Below are 8,720 nucleotides of genomic sequence, written 5' to 3' on the forward strand. Positions count from 1 at the left end.
AAAGTATAAAAAAAATTACGTTCATAAGCAGCTAAAATAAATGATTTATGAATTTGAATTTGACCACATTTTGTACCTTATTACTTCTAAATAAATAAAGAAATTCTAAACATATTGAGAGCACAAAATAATTATGTAAAACTACAACAATTTATATACATACATACATATATACATCTATAGAAAAACTCCTGTACTCATAAATGTCAATGTATGTTTAGTTCGAGGATCGAATCCGCAACCTTAGTACGGTGGGGCAGTTTACCAACTTCTAGACCATCGAGCTCACCGCTTTCCGACTTTAATTCACACAGGAGCTGCAATAAATAGAAGGAATAAATATTTTTTAATCCTCATTAATATTATAAAAGCAAAAGTAACTCTGTTTGTCTGTCTGTCTCGCTTTCACGCCAAAACTACTGAACCGATTTAAATGAAATTTGGCACACATATAGTCTAGAAGCTGAGAAAGGACATAGGCTACTTTTTAATCCGATAAAAGGGTTGTAAGGGGTTGAAAGGGGAGTTGAAAGGTTATATGGAAGTATCGACAATTTTCGCGGACGAAGTCGCGGGCACATCTAGTATTTTATATATATGTATTTACATATATATACGCATACTCGACAGTTAAAAAAGTACGGACTGTTAATTATAAATATCTGTATAATATTAATTCTTATAACTAATTATAACATATTAATTTGTTATAGTTATTAAGTATGTTCATATTATGCCAACATTATATGTAGCAGTCGTGGCCGAGCGGTTAAGGCGTCTGACTAGAAATCAGATTCCCTCTGGGAGCGTAGGTTCGAATCCTACCGACTGCGGACTTTTTGTAATGTCAAAATAATTTGACTCATTATGAATTGGAAATATATTTGAATAAATTTAACTGGTCTATGTATTTAAGTATATATAACATGTTCAATGATATAAACTTGACACTACTAATTAATAATACTTAAAAAAGGAAGAAAGAAAGAAAATTGTTTATTTGGTACATAGCAATAATAAAAATATTATTTAAATTTTAAGTTACATTATATAGGTTTATATTAATTTGATAGTACCAAACAGAAAGAAAGAAAATTGTTTATTGGTTACATAGCAATAATAAAATAATTTTTAAATTTTAATTTACATTTTATAGGTTATATCAATTTGATAGCACCAAACAGGTCTCCGCTCAGCATATGTCGTGACGGGGTGCCACGACGCTGGTATTCTACGGATACCTTCATACATATAAAAAAAAAATACACATACATACATAGATCTAGGCGGATAACACAGAGTAAATATTTACGACATACTACCATATATAAATAAATATCAAACATAACTACATAAAATAAACATAATGTTCTGATGATACTAGTTCTGACCTTGCATTACCCTGCATTTGGAGTGTAGACACATCACAGCACAGTTTTTTCAGTGAGGACGCGTAATTATATAAATTTATTTATAAAAATCTGCACAGTTTAAGAATCCTTTATGGGGGAGGTATATTATTCCAGGACTTTGTTATTACATTATTCTAACAAAACAATAAACACCCCAAAATCCAATCTATACACATAAATAAAATTGGAGTGTCTGTTTGTTATATTGTAATAACCGTTTCTTACTACATGCATACCTGGGAAGCATTGGATGCGAGCAGCGCAGGACCGATCGTCGTGGAGATCTTTGGAGGAGGCCTATGTCCAGCAGTGGACGTCTTCCGGGCTGTGATGATGATGATGATGATGATATCTATGAATACAAATACGATACATACACCAAAATAACATTTTGAAAAACCGAAGACACGCCTAGTAATACATATTTAGCAATGACCTTAAAACATTTTTTTTTGTTTTAGCATCATTTTGCTAAAATATAAGCAGAATATTGTAAGACATATACATAGAAACAACATTACAAGGTCACGTCAAGCGCTGAAAAATTCAGCGGATTATTTTAGTGACCTTCGTTCGTTTGATAAAATTGAAAATAATAATCTCAGGACAATTAACACAGCGCCGTCTAAACCCAAGTTAAGCTAGCTACAGCTTGTGTTATGGCTACTAGATAACTGATACAAATACGTAGATTTTCTTTTTCGTAAATACATCCATGTTATACATAGAAAACACCCAGACCGATACAAACAATCATACACATGAATACAAATGTTTGTGCCGTGCCCGCGACCCGCGACCGTTGGAAGTAAGGCGGTGTGCTAAACCACTAGACCACCAAAACAAAATCGCTGTCGCTGTCTGTCCGTCCCTATGTATGCGTAAATCTTTAAAACCACGCAATGGATTTTGAAGCGGTTTTTTAATAGATAGAGTGATTCAAGAGGAAGGTTTATATGTATAATACATGTACACCCGTGCAGAACCGGGACGAGTAGCCAGTAAATGATAAAATTGAAAATGCTACAGTATTGTTTGAAGGATTTTAATTAAATAATGATTATTTTTAATTGTCAGTGTAATAGTTTGACAAACATTCAATATTATATGTTACTAGCTGCCCCGGCAAACGTTGTTTTGCCATATAAATTAATAATGCTATAAAAAAAATAGAGGTTGATGATAGAAGGGTGAAAATTTAGAATTATACGTATTTTTGTATGTTATATCTTAAAAAAATAGAAACTTAAAATTCGGTCTGAAATATAAAAAAAAAAATTTAGGGGTGGACTACCCCTAACATTTAAGGGGATGAAAAATAGATGTTGGCCGATTCTCAGACCTACTCAATACGCTCACAAAATTTCATGCGAATCAGTCAAGCCGTTTCGGAGGAGTATGGGAACGAAAATTGTGACACGAGAATTTTATATATAAGATGAATGAATGAATGATGAAAATACATCCATCTTTTAATTGCATAGTTTTGACAAGTCTTAAATGAGTGATAACTAAAATTCAAAACTTTTATATTAAATTAATAACGTATTTACACGATTGTGTGTACATACACACATACATATACACATATAGTTATTCTTTATATTTGTTTTATTATTATTAATCCTTATCAAAATAAATTCTTTCGTATAAATCAAAATTGTTTCAATACCTGCAGATTTCTTTTTGAATTTTTCAAATCGTAGGTATATATTCCATTCATTGGATCAAGTAATTTGATTTTGACATTTATATTAGTGCACCGCGAACAATCTTTCTCAGCGCCACTCATGGTTGACTGGAAGATTCAAATTCAAATTCATAAATCATTTATTCATGTAGGACATTTTAGCCGCTTATGAACGTCAAATTTTTTAAAATATTTTTTTCTCTACCGTCCAGTTCGGTATATAGATCCAATTGAGAAGAACTGGCAAGAAACTCAATAGAATTTTTATTTCTAAAGCCAGTTTATTTACAATGTCTATTTATATAGGTGTCTATGTCTAACATTAAATGAAAATCCCGTGCATGAACAACTATTGCCATGCACGCTCGTCATTCAAGTAATCGTTTAGTGAGTAATAGGCATTGCTTAGTAAATATGATTCAACAGTTGTTTTGAATTTATTTAAGCGTAATTCCAGTATATCATTATTGTAATTTTTTATACCTATATCGTTTAACACTTAATGAAAAGCTGTTATTTAGAAATCACAAACAGACACTTTTATTGTTTCATCTGTACATTACTCTTGTTATGTTGTAAATGCGAAAGTTTGTTTGTATGGATGTTTGTTACTCTTTCAAAATAACACGCAGATGAAACTGAGGGCACTGCTAGTAAATGAATAAATCCTAATATCATCTACATAATATTGAATTTTAATAACTGTATTTATCATAAACATGTTCCACTATTATTTGAAAAAAATACGAGCTGAGTTTCTTGTCAATTCCTCTCATCTCGATATCATTCCGAACTGACGGTAGATTTGACATATCATAAGAGTCTGTAATAGACCTACCGACCTATGAATAAAGATATTTTGAATTTGAATTTGAATAAATGACCGTGCGTCGGTTTTCGGTCACAATCAGCGCGGCCTCGCCGCTCGTAATTCGATCACCGCTCGTTCACTAATCACTCAATCGTACATTTACATACAATTCATTTGTTTTGTGCTGCGACGGCCGAATTTCGGTTCATTGTTTGACTGCGCCATTTTAGTGCACCCAATGAATTAGTGATTAATAATCTCTGATTGATTTAGCATATACGTCAGCAGAATTTTGTTAGATAGATAGAAATAATAACTCTAGAGTAATTGGGTATCACTAGTCTAGACTAGTCTAGGCTAGACTACTACACTATTACACTCAATGAATTAGTGATTAATAATCTCTGATTGATTTAGCATATACGTCAGCAGAATTTTGTTAGATAGATAGAAAATCATTTATTCAAATAAACTTAATTTAATCACTTTTGAATAGTCATAACAATTTGTTTTTTATCTACCACTCGTTCGGAAACTACTATCACAAGAAGAACGACTCAATGAACTTGTGTGTGATTAATAATCTTGTAAGTTTACATTTACAATTCATGAATACTACCAACAAGCACTATTTTTTTGTCAAATATAAATATTCAATAGATTAAATCAGTCGTAGTGATAAGAGCAGGGTATCACTACAAGCAGACTTGTTTCACGAGTATGACGGATGAGCCAGCCATCACTGCGCTCGACCATATTTTAGTGATACCCAAATGTGGTCCACCACGCCGCCACATGTCTGGACATTTTAGTGACATGAACTCATTCCACACGACCACGTCACGGACAGACTACCAATCATCTTGCTGTTTTCTCTTTATATTTTTAACACTAAACTTACTGAAGTTGGAAATTTACAAAACATCAATACCAGGTAAGAATGGGGGATCTACCCAAAACCGAAAAATATGGCAAGGGTCTATGACATTAAAAAGTTGGTAACCTCTGGACAATTAACATAGCGCTATATAGTTCCACGATTAGCAGAGCTTGTGTTATGGGTACTAAACAAGTAATGTAAATATTTAGATATATTTTTTGTAAATACATCCTTACTAAAATTATAAATACGTAAGTAACTCTATCTGGCTTTTACGGGAAAACTACTGAACCGATTTAAATGAAATTTTGTACCCATATAATCTAGACCCTGAAAAAAGATATAGGTTACTTTTTAATGCGAAAAAAGGATGATAAGAGGTTGAAAGGGGAGAAGAAAGTTTATATGTTAGTATTGTCATTTTTAAAGCTAAAAGCTGGAAACATATTTTTTTAGGCCATTTATTCAATATTAATAAAGGAAAAGGGTTGAAAGGGGTTGAAAGGGGGGATGAAGGGTTGTATAGGCGAATTCTCATTTTTAAAGCTATTAAATATGATATTCGGTAAATAGTTCTTATAATTTTTACCCTTAAGAGGGAGGAGAGGGGGTGAGGGGAGGGGGAGGGGAGAGGGGAGAGGGGATGTATAATATGCATTTATTTAAAAAAAAAGTATCCATGTATTTATATCAGTTATCTAGTACCCATAACACAAGCTCTGCTTAGCTTGATACTAGATGGCGCTGTCTTCTGAGAGACTATTATATTATATTATTATTATTTTAAAATTAAACAGAATAAACTAAATATAAACTAAATGACTGAAAATTAAATATTGAAGAGGAAATCTTTTACTTGTCGTTTAAAATATGAATGGACTTTGCAGTTCTGATAGATACAGTTAGCTGCTACAGATACAGTGACATTGATGTGTTAATTCCACAGATTACCGCGGGAGGTGCTAATCAGTTTATCACTAATATTGTTATTGGTATTGGATTATTGAAATGAGGAGTCTGTTTGATTGATATCAATAATTATCTCGTGACGTATGAATGTAACCGTCTATTATACTACTACTAGCTGTGCCCGCGGCGTCGTCCGCGTTGAATAGTGAATTTAGATATTATTTTTAAGGTAGGGAAAAAAAATTCTAATGTAAAAACTTGACGTTCATTAGCAGCTAAAATGTCCTACATGAATAAATGATTTTTGAATTTGAATTTGAATTTGAAGCTTTTTACATTTAAAAACTGCCAATAGCTTTTTATTAGTATATTTTTTTTTAAGAATTTATATTAATTACTTTAGTGGGTTTTAACTTTATTTTTCTAAAATAAAAGTAGCCTAAGTTACTCCATATTATATCAGCTATCTTCCAAAAAAAGTCCCGTCAAAATCGGTCCAGTCCTTTCAGAGATTAGCCGAAACAAACAGACAAACAGACAAAAATAGTAAAAAATGTTATTTTGGTGTATGTACCGTATTTATATTCATATGCATGTAGTAGAAAACGGTTATTTCAATATTACAAACAGACACTCCAATTTTATTTATATGTATAGATTATATGTCAGCAATCTTTTTTTTTAAACTTTAAAAATTTCAATTCTTAGATATATATAGATTAATATCATATAGATAGATATAGATTACTAGATAGAAATATATTAACAAGTATCTAATAATTTGGAAATTATTTCGTAAACAGAACATATCGGTAAAAATCATAACCCTACTTTTAGCATTTTTTTTTTTTATAACACAGGGGACAAACGAGCATGCGGCTCACCTGATGGTAAGTGATTACCGCCGCCCATGAGCACCCGCAACACCAGGGGAATTGCAAGTACGTTGTCGGCCTTTTAAAAAGGAATAAGCTCTTTTCTTGAAGGTTTCAATATCGTATCGGTTCGGAAATACCATTGCTGGATGGTGATTCGTCGAAATCGGTTAATAAACAAAGGAACACAACCCACTTACATATACCGAGTATCCATAACGTTAATATCCAGTTGATGGCAATTAATACAAAATTCCACTCATAAATATATTGAATTTTTGATATAACATGCAATATTGAGAGAAAAGCTCTCCAGCCATGCATGTACTAGGTATATAGTTTGATGCAGGGAATATTCCAAACAAAATGAATATTATTGTATATATATTATATAAATTGTCGACGACCTCGATGGTCTATCGGTTTAGCACACCGTCTTAATTCCAATGGTCGCGGGTTCGATTTGAGCATGGCACAAACATTTGTATTCATGAGTATGATTGTTTGTATCGGTCTGGCGGTCTATGTATAATATGTATGTATTTACGAAAAAAATGTATGTATTTGTATCAGTTATCTAGTACCCATAACACAAGCTTTAGCTAGCTTAACTTGGGACTAGATGGCGCTGTGTGAATTGTCCTAAATTATTATTATTGTTATTTACACTATTGTCGTATTTTCTCAGTTTTTGCTGGTTTTTTACCACACGTACGGACCGAAACCAAATAAGTGCAGTGTGTGTGTATGTATGAGTGTGTTTGTGTGAGTGTGCGTGTGTGTGTGTGAGTGTGTGTGTGTGTGTGAGTGTGTGTATACTTATTATGTGCCTGGTATTATGTCCTTTTCATCTATTTCCAGAAATTTATTATTATTATTATGCTTCATTGTATATCTGCCAGATTCGAAGTCACTACCTATGGAATCTATAAGTATATTAAACCACTACACCACTCTCCCCTCGTTTAAATATATAACCCCATAGTATTTATAATATGTATAAATACTATAGTATAAATAATATTTTCCGACTATGTAAGCACGACGCGACCCACCCCATAGAACCTACACATAAAACTTTTGATATTACAATATCAAAAGTTTTATGCGAAAGCGCTACGGTGTTATACGGTGGTTATATAAAGGTGTTATGAATAACATATTGTGTACCGTACAAGACATTTACAGGGCCTGAGTTTTATGCTGTGATTTTGTATGAAAAAGCAGCATATATAAAAAATCGTGGACTATTTAAAGTTCATGTTCCTTGCCTTAAAACTACATTCGCAAGTCGCCTACCGAGCTTTACAACAAAATTTTATCAAATTTAGAACCACACAATCTCTTAGGCTATTAAACATATCAAGGCCTACCCACTCGGCTTCACACGGATGTACATGTATTATATATATAAACCTTCCTCTTGAATCAATCTATCTTTTAAAAAAACCGCTTCAAAATCCGTTGCGTAATTTCAAATATTTAAGCATACATAGGGACAGACAGCGACAACGACTTTACTTTATACTATGTAATGATAAGCGTACAATCAACACGTGTAACAATGATAGGTGCTTTTATATTTGTCTTATGAGTCGTGACATGACACATCAGAATGGTAATGGTAAATTTAGTATGGTAACATTCGTATTTATTATTCTTACTAGCTTTTGCCCGCGGCTTTGCTCGCGTTAATTTATCCCCTTAGGGGTGGAATTTATCAAAATCTATTCTTAGGGGATGCCTACGTCATAGTAGTTTTATGCATGCAAAGTCTCAGCCCGATCGGTTTAAAATTGACAAAGTTTCATACAAACTTCCATCTTCTATTTTATCCCCTTGGGGATAGAATTAATCAAAATCCTTTCTTAGCGGATGCCTACGTCGTAAAATCTACCTGCATGCCAAATTTCAGCCCGATCTGACCAGTGGTTTGGGCTGCGTTGATAGATCACTATTTCAGTCACCTTTGAGTTATATACATATATATATGTAGATATATTTTTTTTTCTGAAAATAACACACTCACACACATATACACAACACACACAATACACACATTAACTAGATTGCCGTGGTTGATATTGCCCGGCTGCACTACGCTACCAAGGAACAGGACATTGTCAACTATATCCGGACCAAA

The 8,720-nt window shown here is 32.8% G+C and overlaps 1 non-coding gene across 1 annotated transcript; it reads left to right on the forward strand.

Moving 5' to 3' along the window:
• Positions 1 to 751: 751 nt before the first annotated feature.
• On the forward strand, positions 752 to 833 carry Trnas-aga (transfer RNA serine (anticodon AGA)). Its single transcript has one exon. It is a non-coding gene; the product is annotated as a tRNA-Ser (tRNA).
• The last annotated feature ends 7,887 nt before the right edge of the window (positions 834 to 8,720 follow it).

Source organism: Achroia grisella, unplaced genomic scaffold (assembly GCF_030625045.1).
Source record: "Achroia grisella isolate CSIRO2021 unplaced genomic scaffold, CSIRO_AGI_Agris_v1 utg794, whole genome shotgun sequence".
Lineage (NCBI taxonomy): Eukaryota > Metazoa > Arthropoda > Insecta > Lepidoptera > Pyralidae > Achroia > Achroia grisella.